This window comes from Myxine glutinosa, chromosome 2 (assembly GCF_964187855.1).
Source record: "Myxine glutinosa chromosome 2, kmMyxGlut1.1, whole genome shotgun sequence".
Lineage (NCBI taxonomy): Eukaryota > Metazoa > Chordata > Myxini > Myxiniformes > Myxinidae > Myxine > Myxine glutinosa.
The window spans coordinates 191,750,584-191,776,679 of NC_136262.1; positions in this window are offsets into that span (position 1 = coordinate 191,750,584).

The window sequence follows — 26,096 nt, forward strand, 5'->3', positions numbered from 1 at the left end:
TTTTGGAGACTTGCAGCAGTTGTTTTCCACTGATACAGAACGCAACAACCCTTGTATACCCGACTGTGAAGCGAATCATCAAATGCACCTGTCCATACATTTTGCCACGCCACCTGTGATATAATCTTGTTGTTGACTTCTTGCTGCGACAGTCAATCAGTGACATGGTTCTTTTAACAAATAAATCACCAAAGTGTAAAAGAAACTCACCAGATTGATATACTGAGTTAAGAACGTAAACCCAAGTCAAGAAAAAAAAATATTCCATATTAAATGCCAAGTCTGTATATATGTATATATATGTGTCAAAGGTGTTTCCACGAAGTATTAACTCAGGGGGGTGGACACTTATTCTTCTAAGATATTCTAGTTTTGTATATTCATTAATTTTGTGAAATGTGTAGAATTTGTTTTTCACTTGGAAGTTGTGGGTTACGATGTGTAAATAAAGGTGGGAAAACTCTGATTTAATGCAATTTAATTCCAGGGAAAAAGGCAACTACAGGTGAATAATTTGAAAGGGGGTGGAGACTTTCTATAGGTACTGTATGTGTGCTTATGTATTGTTCATGTCTGGCTTCCTTCTTGGGACGATAGTGCAGTAATGGATTTATTTTGATTATCACAGTTTGAAAAAAAAAAAAAGTTCTAAATTGTGCTTCTGTGGCTTGAACATTCTCATTTTCTTCAACTTGATCAAAGCCACAGTTCAAGTTTGCAAACAACCTTTTTGCTCTGTCTCTTCATACGATGTCACAGAATGCCGGTGCCACCAAAGCAGCTTCCTCAGCAAGGGAATTGGATTGCTCATTGGATGGCTTGCCATTGCCTTCCCAGCAGTAGTTAGGACAGGAATTTGAAACTTGGCCAGGGTGCTGTCGATAGCTTGGCTACTTTTCGCAAAGTACACCCTGGGTCTTTAACCCTTTGAGTACGGATGACGTCCAGTGCCGCAACCCGCAAAAAAGTTTTGTGTACGGATGACGTTACTACACGTCATCGACGATACCTATAAATAGATCGTCAGTACGTGGTTGCATTCCCACAGCAAAATGCCAAATTAATCTCGTACCTGGGGTATTTTTATCAAAAAAAAATCCCGTACTAAAAGGGTTAACGTCCACCAAGTAATTCTCGGTGACGGGATGCTAGTTTGACTTCCCTCCATGGGATTGCATAATTATTGAATCACCCTGCATGTGAAACACCGGGATGGCAGTTTATAGTTGGGTCGATTTTCCAACCCAGGCGAGACGGCGTTGAGGCAAGTCTGTGTGCATCTATAGCTCTAGAGTCTAGACTATCCTGTCAGCCCTCTTTTGGATTGCTTGTTCTTAACTAGAAATATCGCTCGCACTCTGTCATATTCTGTGTCAGAGTGGCGACCTATCCAGGATGGGTCCTCCCACCTCTTTCAGTGTTGTACTCAAGTCCAACTTGTCCGGGTCCGAGAAGAACTATTTTTTGAGAATATATGTCCATATTGAAATTGAAATGCAATTCTATTTATTTCAAGGACCTCAAAAATTTACCACAAATACCAAGAAAGACATGATTTGTCTGAGGTTTGACAGCATGGTGCATAGGATTAATAGGGAGCACACTTGAGCTCTTGAGCCTGGGTGCAGATCTCACCATCAGACTGGTACTTCACTGGTGGCAGGGTAGTGGATGCAAGAGGACAGCGCGCTTGCAGGAAGATAGAGAGAGAAGGAGGAAGAGGAGACTGATGCTGAACAAGTTGAATAAGGATGGTTTTTAGCAAGGATGGGAATAGTTGTTGTTTCGTATGCAGCCTGTGACTGCTGGTTGCATCATTTTCTGGAAGTCTGGCTTGACGCTGATGAAGTGCCTTTATTACCAGTAGGCCGGTACTCATTTTGCGACGTCGGAAGGATAACAGGCTGAGTCAACCCACCTGGTGGTATTTCAGTGGCACGATATGGGATCAAATTCAACACCAGACATGAGGTCTAGTGATGGTGATTGACTATGTGAAAAAAGAACGATGAACTGCTGAGTGCAAGATACAAAAGTAACAAAAAAGCACACAAAATGTGTGGTAATGGGCCTACGATACGAACAAAAGTGGTCAACAAGCGAAGAGAAGAAGAGCATCTGCTGCTGCAAACCGAATCCTCTTATCAGCTCTTTGCATTTCACTTTCATTTTATTTTGTGTTTACAATAATGAGACTCCAACACACTGTCAGTCAAATGTACTCGGCCACCTGCATCTGAGTTCTGTGTTCGCCAAATGTCATGCTATCGGAAGAATTCTCATCAATTCCGATTCGTACACACACTACTCAGATAACCCCCTGCCATTCCAGCCTCCTTTGGACCATTTGTATACTGGTCTCAACCCTTCCTACACTCACCTATGCTTAATTAAACAATGCACTTATGAGTGGTGCGGTTCTGCCCAAATGTTTATTGACAAGATCGTGAATGGTGATGGTGAAAAGATCACGATGTGTTTCAGCTGTTCACTTCTTGTCATCACACAAAATGTGCATGTTTATCATGTTGTTTAAAGGTGTTTGACTTTGGATGAGATTCTTATGCCAGATTAACTTGTGCTCCACGATGTTGTTTCCCTTCAGTAAAGTTGATCGACATTCTGACAAAAGATCCATACCATCACCGAGTGGGCTTTATTTTGGAGTATGTTGAAGCAGGTGAGGTTCCTAATGTCATTTTGCTGAAAATCCACTGTTTGTGTCTGTCAAGTCCAATTTTACTTGAGTGGCTAAATAAGTTAGTAGTTGGTGAACATGAATTAAGATGTCCTGATTGTTGGACCATCTCTTTCAGTTCTGACAAATCTCAGTTGCACCCTGTCACTTCGGCACGATTGTAAAATACAACTAACTGATCTATTTTCCTGGTCAAACCCAGGAAGTGGTTCGGTTTCTTGACTTTATGGGCTTCACCATCACCCCACAGGATTCAGGAGACCCGTTTGTGATTGTGCTTCCTCTCACATTGGTGATGAGATAGCAGTGTGGTGGATTTTAATTAATTTAGCCTTTAAATGATTGGACCAGACTCATTAATCAAGGTCCACACTCGTCTCAGAAGACAAGGAATGATTTAATGACACATGGGAGTACTTGATTCACTGGTACCAAAGATATTTACAGAAAAAACACTTCCATTCAAGTTACACATACACAAATAAAACGAAACCACTACATTACATTCAACACAGATCAACACACTACATTTAATACATTACAACTGAACCAAGAGCTCCCCGAGGTAGCTGTGGCAAGGCTATTTATGGTCAGAGATCAAAGACGGGAGGTCAAACAAGATTCACAGAGATAGCAAGTCTTGCGTGACTCTTCAACTCCTTGGATCAGCTCTTTTCTTTCTTCATATCCAACTCTCCCAGCCATAAAATGTCAAGTCATCGAGAAAACAGAGATTTCTAACATCTTACAAAATAAACAAAGCCTACTGCTTCTTACAGATATCGGTTCTGTTTCTCAATCTCCTCAGAGAAAAACAGGGTTGGAGAAAGTTCAAATCAGTGAAGGTTATACATCATTGTTTTAAGTTCTATATTTTAAATCTTTTTAATAAATATGTGTATATAGGTGTCGTATGAAAAGTCGTATGATATAAAAAGTACACTATTTATGCTTTATCCGGCCAACAAAGGACTATATCTCTATTCTTTAATCGAGCTTACTTTGCTGTGTGGTTATAAAATGAGATAGCATCACAGCTTGAGCTGAATGCCTGCCTCTAAAGCGAGCCTAAATAATTGTTATATATTTCATAGAATGCAGTTAACACCGATTAATATATGTATTCATTAAGTATACGTGTTTGCAATGGCAAGGTTGAGGCTCAGGGAAATCCACTTGATTTACACAAATTACGTACGCAAATTAATTTTGCTCTTCTGCAGTGCCCCGTCTGGTCATATAATGACCACAAATATAGAAGCCAAATTAATTGTTTGAGTAACAGGTTGACTCCATTTTGAGGAACAATCGTTCAATTTTTAAACCTGCTTCCACAAATAATTTACCTCTACCTATGGCATGCATACACCATCCTGATGGAAAAGTTTGTTTGTTATTAGGCATCGTCTTGCATGTTGAATTCCTCCGTCATTGAAAGTTCAGTCTGTTGAGGAGCTCTTTTCATTCAAGTGATCCACTTCCTTTAGCATTTGGCAATTAGTCATGTGTGATTCTCTGCAGCAGGATGAACACTGGAACTCTGTGCTTCTTTCATCTTCTCTGTGCTTGCAATGCACAATCTGCCACGTTTCAGCAGCCCACAAGCCATTGCACGTTGAATCACCAATATGGTTCGTAGATGGGCAAGATCACAAACGACCCTGCACAGCAAGCAGTATCATTGCCATTCTTACAACAGGCATCAGCAGATCTTCACTAAGGCTGTCGTCCAGTTTCATTTGAACTGCCCTTTCAAGCAGAGAGTGTGAGGAACTGCACAAATACCGCTCAATCAGCAGAATTGTGTGAGGTGAGGTCCAAAGCTGGAGGTGCATCGATAAAGGCTTCAGGATCATGATGTCCAATTAATCCATGATGCACACCAGCAGAGTCATGAGGCCCAGTGTTCAGCAATCCCATCCAGGACTCACCCTCCTTTGGCAATCAGTAGAGTCGTGATGTCATTTTGGAACATCAGTCAGGAGCTGTAGTTTGACATGCCAATGGAAGAAAACTTTGGCAGTTGATGTGAGCTCCAAAAACAGGTGTGTTCTGAAGCAGGTGGTCACTTTCAGCCCACATATAACAATGTGGTTCAGGCAAATGGTCGTCTTGAAACTCTTGCGAGGGTGGGTGAACCACAATTTTCAATTTTCCAAAGGAAGGTGTCTTTCCATGTTTCGGAGGTGTATGCCATTTTAATTTCATCTTGAGCCAGCCAAACTAACTGATCATAATCTCCAGCAACTCTTCCAAAAGCCTCTTTTTTGATTAGCCTGTTTTCGACACTGGATCAAGCAGGAGCATTTTAAAACGTGGAATTAACGCATTATAACTGACAATGTGATCAATATCCCGATTATGTCCTACCTTATAACAATTTACATTGGTTCACAGATTCTCCTAGACCTAGAGCATTTGAAAGATTATAATTCATGTGTAACACCCAAACAAAACATTAAATCAGGGGTGTACATGTTTTTAGCATAACCAAAGTACATATGAATGTATTCAATAAATCTTCAAAATTGTTTTTCTTTTTCTTTCTTACAAAACAAAATACCCAAAATTCTATTACCCAGAAATCTCAAATCTTATCATGTATTTAATCAACATTTGCATACGCAAGGTGAGAAGGAAATCAATCATTACTGTAACTTTTAAATAATTCGTCTTCTTTCATCAACCTTACTTTCATATTTTACTTCCAAAATATCTCATGTAATTCACAGATGCTCAATTTTTCCAAATTTTTTTTTTCCCAAATCAAATCAAAGCAAAAATCCCAAATTAACCATTTATGTATTTTTCTCATAATTATCACAGATTTCCTTTGTATCAATTCCCAACAAAACCCATCTGTATAATGTATATGTTTCACATTACTTTCAGCCCATAATTCCTTGAAATCATCCATTCCTCCCTTTTTCTTTATTTTATAACAAATAAAACAAAAATAATCGGCCTCATTTTTCCCATCCGTAACAATTTTTTTCTTTCACATTATTTTTATTACAACATGTTGCCAAGATCAACCATAATCATAATCATAATAATCATAATCATAACCAATTATTTTAACCCACATATTTGTTCCAGAAACAACTCGTCACATTCCCTGTATATTGCCTGTATATTTCTACAATTTATATCCCATTAACCCAAGAACTCTCAATTGCTTGGTTTTATTTTAGTAATGCCATCTATCCATATTTCTTTTCAAAATGTTCCTGACATACGCATTAATCCCACTAGATCTCAAATAACCTACAATCCCAGAAATCCATAACAGTCCAAACATTCAAAGGACAGATAGCAGTTTCCTTTGCGTATACCTATGGAACAGGTGCAGGAATATGTAACAGGTGCATGCCCCCAGGGGTACTGTTTCCTTCCCTTTTTATTCACCTTATAAATATCCACACTACTCACTAAAAAATACTATAAATCACATGATTCCACTCTCCCTTCATTGAGGCCATGTTTTCCTTCTCGTTCAAGATTCACATTTCATTCAATTAATTGGAGCATCCCTTCATCATTTTTTATGAATTGTGATAAACTGATCATTTGAACACAAATTGAACAAAATTAATCAAACAAAACACTTCTATTAACTCGACATTCTTTTCACAGCACAAAGTTCACTTGAACATCCTTTTCCTGGATACTCCCTCTTTATTTTTATTATTTTTTTTACAAGAACAATAACCTAGTTTTATCATCAAGTTTTACAGTTTTCATATTTCCACTTTAACTAGTGAATACAAATGGCACCGGTATGTCAATGTCCCAAGTTATCAAAATGTATGGTGTTGGTGCACGTAACATTGCGTTTTTAAAAATTATTTATTTTAAACTACGTAACAGCACGCTCAATAGTTCATAAAATTTGTGTTTTTTTTTTTCCTCCCTTTTTTAAGGTTCACCACTGCATCTCGTTCGTCATTAATCACAACACAATATCATAACATGTCTATTGTGATAAAACGTACAGTACTAATGAGTATACATCGGATTTTTATGTGAAAAAATAAAAAATATTTTTTCACATAAAACGGCTTTTTGCGCGCAAAAAAATTATTTTGCTATTTTCAGAGGAAAAAAATATTTCGCCCTTTTTCGGGAAAAATAAAATAAAATGCCCTTTTTGGTCGAAAATGTCTGGCAACGCTAAAAAAAATTAGGGAATTTTTCGAAATTTTTAACTGCGATCGAAATTTTTAACTGCGATCGATCTCAAAAACAAAACGTTGCGTCCACTTGCGTGCGTTGCGTCCCCAGCGTGTACAGCAGTGAGGCGGTGTACTACAGTGAGAGAGTGTACACAAAGTGTGAACAAGTCTCCTATCAAGATGAGTGCTGCTCTTCGTGACAAGTGGCTGAAGGAATTCAACGCTGGCGGCGATGGGGGCCACCTTCAAGTACGTGTCGAGTGACATGGCTTTCTGTCGAGCTTGTGAAAAGACTTTCTGGGCGAAGCAGAAGTCTGAGCTGGCCCAACATGTCCGAGGAGACCGCCACAAGAGCAACTTGGCCTTGAAGAAGAAGAGGACGGTCACGCAAGCCACCATGGAGGACTTTGGTGGCGGAAAGAGGCACAAGTGCGACGTCGTGGCTCAGGAGCTGTGCCAGGCCATGCTGGCCGCTGGCATCCCATGGTCGAAATTGGAAAACCCTGCCCTCCGGTCGTTCCTGGAGAAGCACATCACTCTCCAGATCCCCGATGAAAGCTGGATTTGAAAGCACTACCTCGACAACTGCTACGACGAGGCCTTGGCGGGGATCCGTGCCGACCTCGGACAGCAGCCCATCTGGCTGTCCGTCGACGAGACGACCGATTCGGCAGGTCGATATGTGGCCAACATCATCGCGGGACGCTTGTCCAAGGAGGGGTACTTTCGTCCCCACCTCGTCCAGTGCATGTTTCTGGAGAAGACCAACTCCGGGGAGATCGTGCGTGCAGTCAATGACACGCTGCGCTATCTTTGGCCTGATTTCAAGCCGGAGTGCCTCAAGGTCCTCGTCAGCGACGCCGCGGCCTATATGATCAAGGCCGGCCATGCCCTGAAGGAACTCTTCCTGGACTTGCTGCATGTGACTTGCGTTGCCCACGCGCTCCACCGTGTCTGCGAGACAGTCCGAGAAATGTTCAAGGACGTCAACGACCTGATTGCCACGACGAAGAAGGTGTTCGTCAAAGCCCCGTCGCGTGTTGTCTTTTGGAAGGAGCAGCAGCCCAATCTTTCTCTCCCCCCGGAGCCCATTCTGACTCGGTGGGGGACGTGGATCGACGCCGTGGTGTTTTACGCTGAGCACTTCGAGGCCGTCAAGGACATTGTGGACCAGCTGAACGATGACGACGCGATGGCAATCCGGAGTGCCAAGGACCTGTTCGGAAAGGCGGACATCAAGCTCAGTTTGGTCTTCTTAAAAGCCCACGTGTCGTTCATCCCGAAGATCCTAAGCAGCTGGAGGAGGCCGGCATGGAGCTGGCCAAGGCCTTCCAGCTCCTTGATCAGGCCAAGGAGGAGCTCGAAAAGATCCGAGGCTGCCGTAACGAGATCCTGCTCATCAAGTTCAAGGCGGTGCTGCAGCGCAATCCCGACATTGGTGTGCTGAGGACAGTGGCTTTGATCCTGGATGGAGATCAGCACGGATCTGAGGTTGGTGTGCCGGCTGGAGTCGAGCTTGCTGACATCCCCCTCTTGAGGTACTGCCCCATCGTCAGCGTGGAAAGGTCCTTCTCCGTCTACAGAAACGTCCTCACCGACCGCCGACACCGCCTCACCAAGGAGAACATTACCAAGATAATGATTTCAAACACCTACTTTAACCGTTCCTAAAAGGGTCTTGTCAATTTCTTCTAGTCCTCTACTTATCAAACAAGGCGGTTGCAATAAAGGTACCTGAACGTCATTTTTTACCTGTTTACTAGCCCAGAGTGCTTAATGTTGTGCAGGAAAAAGCTTACCATTTTTTGTTCTTTTTTTGACTGATTTCTGAAAAACTTGGTAATAATAAAAAATGAATAAAACGGGGGAAAAAAAAATTTCGGGATTTTTTCACATAAAAAAAAAAAATTTCCGCTTTTCAAAACATAAAAGGCCTATTTCTTAACATAAAAATCCGTAGTCTACTAATGAGTGACCATCCACTGGATCGTAATTTCAACCATGCTTCTCCACTTGTAACCCAAATATTTTCCATTAAATAAATAAAATGAATTTTATGAGTTTTATCATTATTCAAAAGTTTACAAAATGTCCCAAATCTGTATATTATTTTCTACTGTGGTTACATTAAATTATTATTTTGCAAAATCCAACTTCCAATAAACTGAAAACATACTTTGCTGGACCCATGCAAGATCCCTCACAAATTTTGCCAACTTCCCAAATACATATCTTCCATTGCCTTTGAATTGGTGACCACACACCTTTTGTACTTAAACATCATAATAATACATAGTCCTTATCAATTTTTTTTTATCCCAAAGTTGGGCCAGATGTGGATTCAGGCTTATCTGCATTATTTTAATCAATTTATTTGTCAATTTTCCAAATAGCTTATTTAACATTGCCCTTCGCTCGATTTCTCAATGATGAAGAATACCACCTCTTCTTTACAACTATTAGTTCAACAGACAAAATTTCCTTCCTCATGAATGCACCTTTATTTATAAAAATAATAATTTAACCCCATAAGAATGCCTCGTATGCAGAGATATCTGGAACCGTTATCATTGTCCCCCCGTCGCACCGCGGAGCGAAAGGGGGACTATGGTTTTCCCCTCCGTGCGTGCGTACGTGCGTGCGCAAGAAAAGGACCGCATTCGAATTTGGTGTGGGTGCAACCCACGTCAAAATCCAAGGTAGTCGCCACCATGTATGTCTGATGCCATGTATGTCTGAACCTTGTGAGCAGAATATCTTGAAAAATAAGCGAAGTACCAACTTCTAATCTGGTGTGTGGGTGTATCTATGCACAAGGAAGAACGCTATTGAAAATTGGGTCGCTACGTCAAAATCCAAGATGGCCACCACATACTGTATATATGTCTGAACCTTGTGAGCGAAATATCTTGAAAAATAAGCGAAGTACCAACTTCTAATCTGGTGTGTGGGTGTATCTAGGCATGAGGAAGATCCCTATTGAAAATTTGGTCGCCACATCAAAATCCAAGATGGCTACCACCATGTATGTCTGAAACTTGTGAGCGGAATATCTTGAAAAATAAGCGAAGTACCAACTTCTAATCTGGTGTGTGGGTGTATCGAGGCATAAAGAAGAACGCTATTGAAAATTGGGTCGCCACGTCAAAATCCAAGATGGCCACCTCCAAGTATGTCTGAACCTTGTGAGCGAAATATCATATCATAGCATGTTTTCTGCATCTTCCACTTTGTCAACTCACATCACTTCCCCGACGGGGGACCTAGGCGTAACGCTTGTCTTCAATTAATTTTTTTCCAATGACTGTACATGTACATCCAAACCTAGATATTTTGAGTTTCGTAACTTTAATACCCCAAATTTTCCATTCCTTCCCTCCCTGATCCTTAGATGGGAGGAATCAATTGGAACCAATTGGAGGAGGAACCAATTGTTACGGAATCGGGCGACGGCACTCCCCTTAGCAAGGGGGGGTTAACCCCTTGTCTTGTTAAGCTGGCCGTCTCCATTCCTGGGTGTATGACGTCACGCCCGGTCAGCGCTGAATAGGGTATTAGGCCAATCCTTCCTATGACCTAAGTACCAGCGCCTTCCGGTACACAAGGAAATACTCCCGCCCGGACCGCAGCGTGATTAATGGATTACGCCGAGCGAAGCGGACTGCGGCGTGGGCCGTTAACAATGACTAACCCGATTCATGAGCGTTGGCCAAATCGTGCCACAGGTATTCAATCAGGGAAAAGACAAGGACGATCGGACGAGAATGAAAACCAAAAGAGTACGGAGGAACAGGTATTTATTACTAATTATTTACACAACCCAAAGAAAGAGAAACGAATGTAATTTACAGAAAAAGACACAGTGCAATTCTTAAACAAGCGTACTTATTCCCACAGGACAATACAAACAGACTCACACAAGTAGGGAATTGCAGGCAGGAACGAATGGCTGGAAGGAGAAGGTTTAGGTGGGACACAGGGCAGGAAGGTCCGGGCAAAATGCGCAGCAGAGAGGTCCGCTCCAGGTTCACAGTTCGGAAGCGAGCAGCCGGCGGCCCCACGTACTTGGCTTCACACGGCAGGGCTTTCTGCAGCAGCTCGTCTCTCCTTACTCGTCTGCCTCGTACCGACTCTCCCGTCTGCCTCAAAAGCTGCTTGCCAATCTGTTGCGTGGCGGGACGTATCTCTTTTCTCATCTGCCCGCGCGTCTCTGAAGCTCTCTCCTCCTCTCTCGGATGGGTTCTTTTTAGGATCATGTTGCATAGAGCATTATTTCCCCAAACAGTGTGAACATTAAACTGCACCATTACCTCTGCCATCCAACAATTAACATCAGGTATTTACTGTTACACCAACACCTAAAATCTAATTTCATCTCATAGCAATTTTATAATTCCTTCAGTTATTAAAACAAATAGTATGTCATTTTCCCTTGAAGCAATCCAGCCATAAATATTGTTTGGAAGTCTTCTGCTGTCAGAACACAATTATCTGCCGTCAAAGGTCAAAGTTTGGCCCTAGATGACTTCTCAGGTAATTGTCACTTTTTCTTGGCAAAAAGTAAAACATCTTTTATATTTAACTCATTCAAACAGTTAAGTCCACAACTCAATTTTACCTTACATCCCTAAACAGTGAATCACTCACTTTTGTCCATCAAATTTTATGTAATCTTGTCCACAATTTTAAGATACACAGGTCCATGTCCACAACAAATTTAGAAGTGAAATAAAAATTAGTCTATACTTTGTCTTATAGAATTTACAATCTTGTTTCAATCTTCAATTTATTTCTTCAGTATCAAAATGTTCAACGTCTTAGCTTCCAAAAGTGACCTTTGACACGTCACATCAGAGTGTTCTACAAAATGCACCAATCTTTGTACCACCACCAATTCCAAGTTTACTAGAACTAGAGAAATACCCGTGCTGCGCACGGGTGGGAGGCCAGAAGCGAACAGGCAATGCAGATACGGTGAATGCGAAAGCATGAAACCAATAAATTCCACATTCCTGGAGCACCTTCAGTCGCACGTCAGACATGGACAGCAAGTTTGTGAAGGACTTCCATGAAAAACGTACCTGTTTGCAAACAAACGGGTACGTTCACGTAGAGAAACATTGATCATGGGTCCGTGGCGAATCTGCATATGGCGATGGCAAAATATCAGAAATTGAAGGCTTTTTTTATTTTAAACGATTCATATAAGCATCCGTTGAATCATATCACATGCAAATCATCAAAATCTAAACAGTATCTTTAGAATTTCAATAAAAGCCACATCACTGTTCATATCGGTAAATATTATTCCATCGTGTTTCAAATCGTGATCGATACACTATGATCGTGATGATCGTGATCATGAATCGTGATCGATAATCATGTTCACAATCGCTATGTCGTATGTACTCCCGATACGTGTACCAAATTCCCGAAACGTGTAACTGTACCAAATCAACAGTTAAAAGGATTTTGAGCCGATAGGTGTTACGGCCTTGGCAAGATCGATGGAGACAGCGATCTGTTCGATCTGATCCTCCTTCATGCCGAAGTGCAGATCCTCCTTCATGCCACATCCGATCGGTGCAGTCGTTTGTGCGGCACACGGTGCAGCGATCAGTGCAAACGTGGACTCCCACACTGCCACATCCTGCTGATACTTGCTCCCGCATGACGTTTCCGCATGACGGATGTTTATAAAAATCATTTAAAAGAAAAAAAAGGCTTCAATTTCCGATATTTAGCCTTTTCATTTGGGCCTTCCAATTGAAGCCCCGCCCATAGGGCGGGTACCTTTGCTCGACGTAAGAAGACGTCACAATGAACGTCATGTGAACGCGAATGTTATGAGGGAGTCCAAACCTGAGAATGCTGGAGACTAAAGCTGAAATTGGGAAAACTAAATAGCATATGTTACTCCTGAGGGGATCCCAGGATTATCCACCCAAAATATCTTTGTGATCGGTTCAGCAGTTTTTACGGTACCTTCGAACAGACAGACAGACAGACAGACAGACAGACATTTGGTGAATTATAGTAAGATTAATCACCACCAAATGCATCACTACCAATTGTAGTAATGTGTAAATACCAATTTTACCAGAATTGGGGCACTTCATCCATGGCACTAACATCGCAATTTCCCATCTGTCTACACTATGTCACAACTCTAACCTCTGATGTCTATCGGTCTCCTTACACTTGATACATCCACCAGATTACACCCAAATTTGTCCATAAACCTCTGAGACACACACAACCTGTCCAAAGTTTCACAGTGAGGTGGGATGGGGTGCAGATCAATTCTGAAATAACAAAGATGGTTTTGTCTGAAGTTTGTCTCATGAAAACCCATCCAAGAGTCCCGTGTAACAGACAGACAGACACATAGAAACACAGGAGACCCCAAGGTCCCATCAAACTAGCTTGTCCCCAGATCCACTCATGTCCACTCTGTCCCATTACACTCCCCATGTTTCAATTATAAACGAAACATATAACTTACTCAATGGAATGCAATTGCCATCATATTGTCCCTAAATTTGACTCATTTGTCCCTAAATTTGACTCATCAGCCCAGCTCCTTTGGTATCCATGGAAATCTCCACGCATGGCTGGCGGACTTCCTCTCTAGTCGTCGTCAACGTGTGGCCCTGAATGGGTTTCTCTCATCTCCTCTTCCTGTTCAGGCTGGAGTTCCCCAAGGCAGTGTTCTGGGCCCCGTGCTTTTTCTGGTCTTCATCAATGATCTCTCTGACTCTCTCGAAAATCCTCTCTATCTCTTTGCTGATGACTCCACTCTCTGCCGCTCCATTCCTCTTCCCTCAGATCGGCAGTCTGCTGCCTCCTCACTCTCTGAAGACCTGGACAAAATCACAGACTGGTCAAACAAGTGGAACATGTCTTTCAATCCTGACAAATCTCACACTCTTACTATGTCTCTCCGAAAAGATCGACTGGACAACCCTCCCATCTACTTTCTCAACAATCCTCTCCAAGAAGTTCTGTCGCTCAAGATTTTGGGTCTCACTATCTGCCATGATCTTTCTTGGGAAAACCACATTTCCAAGCTGGCCTCCAAAGCCAGTCGCCGACTGGGCATCCTCCATCGTGCGAAGTCCTTCCTCGGCACACCTGAGCTCCTCACCACATACAAGGCTTTCATCCGCAGCTCAATGGAATACTGTTCTCCCCTATGGGCCGGTGCTCCTGCCTCACACCTAGCTCGGCTTCACGCTGTTGAAACCAAAGCTTTCAGAATTATTGGAATCTCCCGCGATGAAGCTATCTCTGAGGGCCTTTCACTCACTCACCGCAGGCAGGTAGGTGGTCTTTCTGTCTTCTACCGACTCCTCTCCGGCCTTGCACCCCCAGCTCTCTCTGTGCTCTGTCCCCCAAATATTCCTACAGGTCGCACAAGATCTGCCAGCAACCCTCTGATGGTTAAACTGCCGAAATCTCGGCTCTCTGCTCACCTTCACTCTTTCATTCCTCTTTTCTCCCGCCTCTGGAACAAACTCCCTCACTCCCTTCAATCCCACTCCTCCCTCCAGGTCTTTAAAACAGCTGTTCACCACCATCTCTTATCTTCCCCCATCCAAAACCTTGATCTTTTCTACCCCCGCTAATTCACCCCAGATCCACCTTGTTTGAAATTCCAACTTCTTTCCTGGAAGTCCTGGCAGTGTCCATATGTTTTATACCTCTCCCACCGCCCCCTTCCCATGCCCCCCCCCCCCCAAAGCCCTCGCCCTCTCTCAGATCTCTCGATGTCTCCATGTCTCTCGGTCCCTGCTCTCAAATGTTGTGTTTGTGTCCTTCCCGCTCTCTCCCCATCTTGTCTACCGCTCCCGATGTTATATGTTTTATGTGTCGGTTTGTCTTTCTGTGTGATTAATGTTCGCTCTTTCACGAGCCTCGATCTTGTATACAAAAAAAAAAAAAAAAAAAATTGGTGCTAACTGGAGCACCATTTCCCAATTTTCATTCCCTGTGCAAATTAAACTGACGGTCAAAGTGTGTAAAATCCAAGGCCGCAGCACGAGTTTGGATGTCTTAAATTTGAATCTGACAAACAGACTTCGTTGGGCCAGAAAGACATTCCACTCCCACACCAGCCAAACTCGTGCTGCGGCCTTGGATTTTACACACTTTGACAGTCAGTTTAATTTGCACAGGGAATGAAAATTGGGAAATGGTGCCCCAGTTAGCACCAATGAGTCAAATTTAGGGACAATATGATGGCAATTGCATTCCATTGAGTCAGTTATATGTTTCGTTTGTAAGTAAGATGTTACTTACTTGATTTTAATCCAGCAACACATACCGATTTCCCCCCCCCTCCAAAAAAACTCACAGCAGTCCAAATCCAGACCAGTCATGCATTTACATGTAAATATAAACCACCTTTAGAGGCCATTTTTCCCCGCAAAGCGGGGGTTGGCCTTTTTCGGGAACCGTGGTCGTTGTTGTTTTTTGGTCCCCTTTTTGAAGCAATGTTTTACGGCCGGATGCCCTTGCTGACGCCAACCCTTTTTGTCGCCTTTTACGACAAACAGGGATTTACCAGTGAGTTGGTACTCAATTAGCCGACCTCGGAAGGATGACAGGCTGAGTCAACCCCCCTGGCGTTAATTCAGCGATCGACCGGGATTCAAACCCAGGATCCTAGGATACTAAGCCGGCACCCTAGCCGCGAGCCTAGCACCAGGGATTATTTACATGTAAATATGAGGTATAATATCTAAAATTAAACAAAAGGTCGACTTGCAGCTCACAGATGAAAGGCTTGTATCTTTCGGATTGATCTAAGCTTCCAACATTTCAAATCATCACTTGAAACATCAGCTTATATCAAAAATACTTGCTCATTTCTGGAATCGCACATTCAACCTTTTGTGTGTCATGACGCTATCTATTCAAATATATTTTCCATTTATATATATATATATTTAAATGTCAGCCTTAGTCACAATCCGTCTGGATTGTCGCTGTCAGCCCATCTGCAAACACCAATCACGTCAAATGTATTTCACACCACACATTCTCATTTACCCATGACTTGCACACCATTTTCAAAGCACACCCTGATCTGTCCCTCTCAAGATCACAGCTCTCGTACAATGTCGTTGTTACATCTAATTATCATCCAACTCGAAGGGCTAACCAAATATGATTCACCTCCATCAAGAAATCAACACAAATCTTTGAGCAGTCCCCAATGAGCTCAAAAGTACAAATAAAATCGAACAATTCAAAGACAGATCGGGTCAGTAATCACAAATCACTTTTTTAACCAACACAAATTAAATCCGATTCCAGGAATCAAATCCAATGAATCAAATCATTAAATCAAATGTAAGCAGCATACGCAGAAAGGCAACAATGAACTCAACATCAGACATCAAATCATTAAATCCACCTGAAGGAAGAAGTCAAATCAAGACAACAGAAAACCACAATCAATTCAGGTCTAAAAGCAGAAATCGAAAACAATCAGAGGAAGGAACAACCAACAACAATTAAGGCAACAATTTATCCAAAGCCACAATTATTTCAACACTAGTGTACATCCAAATCATACCAGATAAATCAACTCAGGAAAAATGCAATTCACCATGCACACAACACAATTTATACCATAAGCGGTTCACTGACACCAAGTCCAGCTCGATATCGGCAACCAAGCTTAAAAACACAACTGTCACCTTACTGTGACAAATAAGCAACCAACTCACTTCACACAACACCAAATAACTGTTCACCACCCCTTCTTCTGCAGCAAGAGTAAGTGAGTGAAACAGTTAAAACCACCGCGACAAGAATGCAGACAATCTGTGTTTAACTGGTCAAAACCAGATCAGATCTGGTTTGACAAAACACACCAGGGGTACTTCACGCGCTCGAACGTCTGGTATACCCACGAACCGAATCTTTAAATGGCCAGAACCAGATCACACACACTAGATCACACACATATAGAGTTGTTTCACTCATTTTCAGAGCCCGGTACACTCAACACCGAATCAGATCTAACCAGATCACTGAACATTACACCTGTACATAATAAAGCAACCAAGCAAACAGGTAAACACACTTTACACAATACACAGTCATGTAAATCAGCAATTGGTTCTTTTATACATTACCAGGTGACTTTTGGAGAGAGAAGAGATCATAGAACGCGAGAGGTGAAGACCATTACAAATTGTACCTTTACTCTCAATTGAACTGTCGGGAATTCACCTCCACGTACTTTTCTCTCCTCTCCTTGCTCCAAGCTGCCTTCAGTATCCTGTCTCACGGTCACCATTAAATTGTGGTGGATTTTAATTAATTTAGCCTTTAAATGATTTGACCAGACTCATTAATCAAGGTCCATACTCGTCTCAGAAGACAATTAATGATTTAATGACACATGGGAGTACTTGATTCACTGGTACCAAAGATATTTACAGAAAAACACTTCCATTCAAGTTACACTTACATGAATAAAACGAAATCACTACACTACATTCAACACAGATCAACACACTGCATTTAATACATTACAACTGAACCAAGAGCTCCCTGAGGTAGCTGTGGCATGGCTATTTATGGTCAGAGATCAAAGACGGTAGGTCAAACAAAGTTCACAGAGATAGCAAGTCTTGGGTGACACTTCAACTCCTTGGATCAGCTCTTTTCTTTCTTCATATCCAACTCTCCCAGCCATAAAATGTCAAGTCATCGAGAAAACAGATTTCTAACATCTTACAAAATAAACAAAGCCGACTGCTTCTTACAGATATTGGTTCTGTTTCTCAATCTCCTCAGAGAAAAACAGGGTTGGAGAAAGTTCAAATCAGTGAAGGTTATACATCATTGCTTTAAGTTCTATATTTTAAATCTTTTTAATACATATGTGTATATAGGTGTCATATGAAAAGTCGTATCATATAAAAAGTACACTATTTATGCAATATCAGGCTAACAAAGGACTAAAAAAATCTTTTTAATACATATGTGTTTTCGGTGTCGTATGAAAAGTCGTATCCTATAAAAAGTACACTATTTATGCAATATCAGGCTAACAAAGGACTATATCTCTCTATTCTTTAATCGAGCTTACTTTGCTGCGTGGTTATAAAATGAGACAGCATCACAGCTTGAGCTGAATGCCTGCCTCTAACGCGAGCCGAAAGAATTGTTATATATTTCATAGAATGTAGTTAACACCGATTAATATATGTATTTATTAAGTTTACATGTTTGCAATGACAAGGTCGAGGCTCAGGGAAATCCACTTGATTTACACAAATTACGTACACAAATTAATTTTGCTCTCCTGCAGCAGCATCACAAACTGATTTGGTTTCTGTGAAATAAGAAGCTCTCAAATTATAACCATAATCGTATCAAATTGGACGCTCTGCTCCCGGTTCTGCTGGTGAGGCTGTGTTTTTCCAAGCTCTCCACTAAACTATTTTTCCTGTTTGTATTTTTGTCAAAACTGTATTTTTATTTTACTGTGTTTCTGTCTGCTGTGTGTTTCTCGTAAGATCTCGGTGTAAATCGTGCATATCTGTGTATAAAGTCGGTTGTTCCTGCGTGTTTGTAGGCCTTGTCCCTCGAGGCTTTTGTTTTCCATTTACTTTCGTTCTCTCACTGTATTGCTTTTTCCTTTGTCTTTTCAGACATATTTACATACTTCCCCGAAGAATAGAAAAATACAAATCCTAATTTCCTTCTCTCCCAGTGGCTTCCTCTCCTCCGATCGTGACCACGTGTTCGCTCCACCCGTTTTTTTTCTTCTCACCTTCCTTCACAATTCTATCCTCTCCAGCCGACATCTTTCCAATTCTAGTTTTCACCATACTCCTTCGACTTTCTCCTTCCTCTGATCCACTTTCACCCAACCTTCAAAAAATATTAACGAGGAATTTAAAAAGTAGGCCCCACCTCCCATACTAACACAATTATTATACACTTCCCTGTTGCTTCGTTCTCTGCTCTCCTGGCTGTTAATTTCCTGTTCTTCTGTTCCTGCTCTGAACCTGTCCTGGAATCCTTAATCCCCCTTCGGAATCCTTCACACCTTCATTTAGGGAATTTCCCCAGATAGTTTTCACAGTTTAGTTTTAAAATGTTTTATACTTTCCCCTTCAGTGTTGTATTCTGTTGTATATTATAACACACTTTTCTCCTTTTTATTTAAAAGTTTGTCTTCGATTTGCTCACCAAATCTCTTCACTTCAAATAAAAATTCAATCTCTTACAGTTCTGCCTTTCTACATTCCCTAAACTCACCTGCATTCCACCCCTCCTCCGTTTTCAAACGGATCTCTGACTCAAAAATCGTAAGAAACTCATTTTGCAATAAATGTGCCTTTTCCATAAATCGTCCAACACTTTCAAAAATGCAAACTCAACCCTCCTCTTCTAAACTCCCCCATCACCCCTCCCTTTCAAATCTCCCCCCTCACCCTCCCCTCCTAAAATTTTCCCTCGCCCCTCCCCTCCTGAATGCCCCCCCCCCCAACCCAGTCCTCTTCAAATCTCCCCCGTCACCCCTCCCTTCCCAAACTCCCCCCTTGCCCCTCCCCTCCTAAATTCCCCCCTTGCCCCTCCCCTCCTAAATTCCCCCCTCAACCCTCCCCTTTAAATCTCTCCACCCTCCATTTTTCTCCAGTTCTCCACTCTGACCCCTCCTCCTCCAAGCGTCCTCCTCCCCACTTCTTTTCCCTTCCAACTCTTGCCTTCATCTCCTCCAACCCTCTTCCTTGCTCTGCCCTCCCCACCCATCAAACAACACCTCACCTCATCAGTACGTCAAACAATCACCATCAAACATTTTGTCCTTCTCATCCTTCACTTTCTACTAGCTCTTTTGAAATCTCCGACACACTTTCAACAGCTCTCACTATCTCCTCCTCCTCTGCCTCATCTTACCCTACCCCTCCCTGTCCTGTATCCGATGCACCCCCTTCTGCTTCCTTAATGGTATGGACCTCAAACAACTGGGGCCCTCGCTCAAACCTGACTGATCTCTCCATGCAGGTTGCTTCTGACAAACCAGACGTGATCTACTTAACAGAAACTTTTCTCCTACAAGATGTCTCCGATTTCTTAACATCTCTCCCTGGTTACTCCCTCATCTGGTATGATAGACCTGAGCCTCGTCCTGGAGGTGGGGTTGCTATCTTTATCAAAAACTCTCTTCCTCACTCTCCCTGTGCTGCCCTCTCTCCACCTCACCCCCAGGAGTACCCCTGGCTACGGCTTCCCTTTCGCTCCCACCTTTTGTTCATATGTGTGTTGTACCATCCACCAAACAGTGATGACTCCATTGACATCTCCCTGTCTGATAACATGGACCAACTTCTATCTGCTCACTCCAACTCTCTCTTCCTCATATGTGGTGATTTCAACTGTCGTCATGCCAGCTGGCTGGGTGTGGGTACCTCTCACACCAGCCATGGCACCTCAGCAAAGGACTTCTGCGACCAACTGGGACTGACACAATCTGTCAATTTTCCAACCCGGATCTTAGTCAACGGAGCCTCTTGTCTTCTAGACTTGGTTATGACAAACTTCTCTGCCAGTACCCAGTTCTGCCTGAACCCACCGTACCCAGTTGAACTTGTACTCTGTCTGAACACCAGAGCTCCTGGACTCTGTGTCCTTCTCTCCTGACAAGGTGGATAAGTTTCTGTCAAACTTCGACTCTGATTCTGCAATTGGACCACACGGCATCAGCCCACGGGTCCTACAATCTTGCTCTGTCGCTCTTTCACACACTCTCTGTTGTCTTAACCGACTCTTTTGCTCAAGGTCATCTGCGATCAGCTTGGAAATCAGACAACATTTCCGCTTAACACAAAAAAGGTGCAAAAACAGATCCTTGTAACAACAGACCAATCAGCCTGCTCCCAATTATCAGCAAAGTCATGGAATCCATCATTGTTTTGGATAACAAATCCTTCCTCTTCTCGAATGGCTTGATCTCTGATCATCAATTTGGATTCAGACCAGGTCATTCTACTTCGGACGTGTTGCTTTTGCTGTCTCAACAATGGATGGAGGTCGTCAATGCCAAACAGGAAATCAGAGCTGTCTCACTTGACATATCTAGTGCCTTCGATACGGTCTGGCAGCCTGCTCTGCTCACCAAACTCTCCTCCTATGGTGTCCATGGAAATCTCCACACATGGCTTGCTGACTCCTCTCTGGTGGTAGTCAACGTGTGGCCCTGAATGGATTTCTCTCATTTCCCCTTCCTGTTCAGGCTTGAGTTACCCAAGGCAGTGTTCTGGGCCCTGTGCTTTTTCTGGTCTTCATCAATGATCTCTCTGACTCTCTGGAAAATCCTCTCCATCTCTTTGCTGATGACTCCACTCTCTGCCGCTCTCTACCTCATCCCTCAGATCGGCAGTCTGCAGCCTCCTCACTCTCTGCAGACCTTGACAAAATCAGACTGGTCAAACAAGTGGAACATGTCTTTCAATCCTGACAAATCTCACATTCTTACGATGTGTCTCTGAAAAGACGGACTGGACAACCCTCCCATCTACTTTCTCAACAATCCTCTCCAAGAAGTTCTGTAACTCAAGCTTTTGGGTGTCACTATCTGCCATGATCTTTCCTGGAAAAACCACATTTCCAAGCTGGCCTCCAAAGCCAGTCGCCGACTGGGCATCCTCCGTTGTGCGAAGTCCTTCCTTGGCACACCTGAGCTCCTCACCACATACAAGGTTTTCATCCGCAGCTCAATGGAATACTGCTCTCTGGGCTGGTGCTCCTGCCTCACACCTAGCTCGGCTTCACGCTGTTGAAACCAAAGCTTTTAGAATCATTGGAATCTCCCGCGATGAATTGAACTCTGAGGGCCTTTCACTCACTCACCTCAGGCAGGTTGGTGGACTTTGTCTTTTACCGTATCCTCTCTGGCCTAGCTCCGCCAGCTCTGTCTGTGCTATGTCCCCCAAATATTCCTACAATAGGACAAGATCTGCCAGCAACCCTCTTCTGGTGAAGCTGCCAAAATCAAGACTCTCTGCTCACCTTCACTCTTTCATTCCTCATTTCTCCCGCCTGTGGAACAAACTCCCTCACTCTCTTCAATCCCACTCCTCCCTCCAGGTCTTTAAAACAGCTGTTCACCACCATCTCTTATCCTCCCCGATCCAAAACCTTGATCCTTTCTAACCCCGTTAATTTCACCCCAGATCCACCTTTTTGAAATACCGAATTGTTTCCTTGAAGTTCGAGCAGTGTCCATGTGTTTTATACTTCTCCCACCTACCCCCCCCCCCCCACCCTTCCCATGCCTCCTCCCCCAAAGCCCTCTCCCTCCCACAGATCTCCCGATGTCCCTGTTCTCTACTGTTGTACTTGTGTGCTTCCCTCTCTCTCCTTTTATTCTATGTCTTTTTTGTCCGTTTTGTTTTTTTGTGGTTAATGTTAGCTCTTACATTACCCTCGATCTTGGATACAAAAAATATACATCATGTGATGAGTCAACACATTGCCAGTTCCTCACATGGCAGACGTGGCGGTTCATCTCACTGATGCGGCCTGTCAAGAGACAGAGTGTCTTGGAAGAGATTGATACGTCTCTTGCTCCTTCACTACACAGTACACAAGTTCCTCCAGTAATCCCCTCCTGGTCAAACTCTCTCTCCTTTAAACTCTTAAATGAGTACCAGCCCACTGGCAGGTGGTGTACCACCATCTCATGTCACCCTCCATCCTTCCCTAAAAAAAAAAATTCTCCATGAAGCCTCTTTTTCATACTACCCTTCACGTCCAGTGTCCTGTGTTTACTCTCCCCACCCTCTCTCTCTCCCTCTCTCTATAGCCCTTTTTGCTGTTCATTTTTTCCCCTACTTGTATCCAACTGTGGCCTTCTATCACCTTGCTCTTCAATGATCTTTGCAAGCAAATTTTATCTTCATCATTTTGTGTTTATTTTAACAATGAAACATTCAAAAACGAAACAACTTTTACTCTACTCGTGTTTTCTGAAAAATGAAAAATCTCATTGCCTTGCTCTTGTATGTTTCTGTCTGATGTATGCAGGTTCACTCGCTTCCCAAATTAGGTTTCTGTGGAATCTTCCAGAAAGAGAGTTGTTGTTACCCATGAAGCAGGTGAGCTGAAGTTGGTTTCAGCCTCATTGTGATGTTTATGATGTGGTTTGAAATATAACAGAAAGAATTGCACTCAAAATTGTAAAATCTTAACAACCACAATCTGTCTTCATGTTTGAATATTTCATCTCCTCCTCCCCCCAGATGGCTGATGCTTTTGAGTACTTGCACTCCCAGAACATTGTGCACAGGGATATAAAGGTAACCAACTACACCAGTGCAGGCCGTGATACGTTCTGCGTAACACTGAAATGAAAACCATTTTTTGTTGGAGCAAAGGAAGGAAGGAAGGAATGGGAGTGGGAAGTGGAGGGGGCAGGAAAGAACAAAATTCATATTGTTGGGTAATGAATTACAATGGAGGGAAAATGGGGAGGATCTGTCAAATATGGACCCTTTTGTGTTCATTACATAATTATGAACAAGAAAGAGCAATCAGAGATTGCAAACCCTCGCCAGGATGTATTTTCAGTGGTTTTTAAGGCTTTTGTGTTAAAACAATATGGCGGCTGAACCACGTGACCGATGACATCATCATTATTTTGTTTCTAAACTAATTTATTTCTTGATTATGCTCTAGACATTTAATCTTGATCGGATGAAGTTTTGCACTTGTCGAATTATGATGTCATTATGGAGACACATATGACATCATCATTAACGTATTTTAATTCCCCATGGAGAGTTATTTACAATGAGCCATGTCTCAATTTTTTCTATTAAGTGCTTTCGGAGATATAGAGGTGCCAAGCTTTTCGGTTTTTCCAAGATGGTGGCAGAACCACGTGACGTATGACGTCATAAGTATTAAAAATTCTATAGGTGGAGTTGCACCAATGGTGAAAATTTCCTGTCAATCGGACCAACGGTTGCAGAGAAAATCATATTTATTCTGTGCGGACAAACAGACAAACAAGAAGACGTCATGTGGAGCACGATACTTGCAAAATACGCCGCCCCCCCCCACCCCACCCCAAGAATTTTTTTCCCATTGATACAGCAACTTATCCATTTCATCAAGATTAAAATTGACAATCTTGATCAAAGCTCGGGTCAATAGGAAGAAAAGTGACTTTTTCAGATGAAAAATGATTTTGGAAGGTTGACCTTGAGTTGACCTTTGACCTTTTGACCTCAAAAATAGTTGGCTTGCCTATTTAGTGACTCGATATGCAAATGCTGTTCAATTTTCAAGTCAATCGGTTGAGAATTGACGGCTTTTTAGATGAAAATTGATGATTTTTAGAATTTCACCTTAAGTTGACCTTTGACCTTTTGACCTCAAATAGTATGTTTCCCAATTTAGTGACTTGATATACAAATGCTGTTCAATTTTCAAGTCAATCGGATTTAAAATGGCGATTTTAGAAATTTGACATCCAGATGACCTTTGACCTTTGACCTCAATCAATAGGCTTCTCAATTGGGACGACTTGTACAACTTGGTGAAGTTTCGTTACGATCGGTTTAGAATTGTGACCTGTAGGCCGGTGACAAACAGACAAACAGACAGACAGACAGACAAACAGACAGAACCACAAACGGAACCGACCAATATACTTTTAAAATCTTCGATTTTGCAAGTAATAAACAGACAGACAAATGAAAAATCACTCAAAGAGCGACACTTGGCAAAACAGAACATATTAGAATGGCACTCAGAAGAGCATCCTTTTGACCTCAAAAATAATTTGTGGTAGAATTCAGTGACCTGATATGCAAATCGTCTTGAAAGTTTAAATTAATCAGATGGAAATTGACAATTTTAGAAATTCGGCTCATGCCGACCTTTTGGCCGTGTTGACCTCAAAAATAGTTGGTGGTTGGTTTCAGTAAGCTGATATGAAAATCCTTTTCACATTTCAAGTAGAATGGCAGTTTGGACCTCGACGAAATGCAGTTTGGATTTATGCCAGGAAGAGGAACGACAGACGCGCTTTTCATTGTGAGGTAGTTGCAGGAGAAGTACATGGAGAAGAGGAAGAAGTTGTTTCTTGGGTTTGTTGATCTGGAGAAAGCATTCGATCGGGTTCCACGCAAAGTATTGACATGGGCATTGAGGAAGTTAGGAGTGGAGGAATGGTTGATCAGAGTAGTGATGGCAATGTACAAAAGAGCGCGCACAGCTGTAAGGACGAAGGACGGGAACAGTGGTGAGTTTGAGGTGAAGGTGGGAGTGCATCAGGGGTCGGTACTAAGTCCACTACTATTTGTAGCTGTGATGGAGGTGCTGGCTCAGAATGTAAAGGAGGGTTTACCGTGGGAGTTGTTGTATGCAGATGATCTGGTGTTGATTGCGGAAAGTATGGATGGACTGAAGGAAAAGATGAACACGTGGAAGGAATGTATGGAGACAAAAGGTCTGAAGGTGAATATCGGAAAGACGAAGGTGATGGCAAGTGGTAAAGCATGTGGTGAGGTGGAAAGAACTGGGAAGTGGCCCTGTGCTGTGTGTAGGAAGGGTGTCGGAGTGAACTCCATTCAGTGTACAATGTGCGCTGAGTGGGTTCATCAAAAATGTAGTGGTCTGAGAGGGTCATTAACCAGTGTGGCAGCTACATTCAAATGTAAGGTGTGCACAGAGGGAGCTGCAGATGGAGGAAATGTTGAGTTGGATCTTGGAGACGGCGTGAAGCTGGAAGGTGTGAAAACATTTTGCTACCTCGGAGACATGCTGAATGGAGAAGGTGGATCAGACTCGGCAACGGTTGCTCGAGTGAGATGTGCATGGAAGAAGTTTCGGGAATTGAGTGGCGTGCTGATGATGAGGGGAGTGTCGTTGAAGCTGAAGGGAAAGGTGTATGCTGCATGTGTGAGAAGTGTTATGATTTATGGGAGCGAGACATAGGTAATGAACGTAGAGCAGCAACGAAGGTTGGAAAGGGTGGAAATGCGAATGGTTCGACGGATGTGCGGAGTATCGTTGAGAGAGAGGAAGACAAATGATGAATTGCGAAAGATGATGGGAATAGAGCCTGTGATTGATGCTGTGAAGAGGAACAGGTTGAGATGGTTTGGTCATGTGTTGAGGAAGGATGAAAGTGACTGGTTGAGAAGAGTGATGGAAATGAATGTAGAAGGAAGTAGAAGACG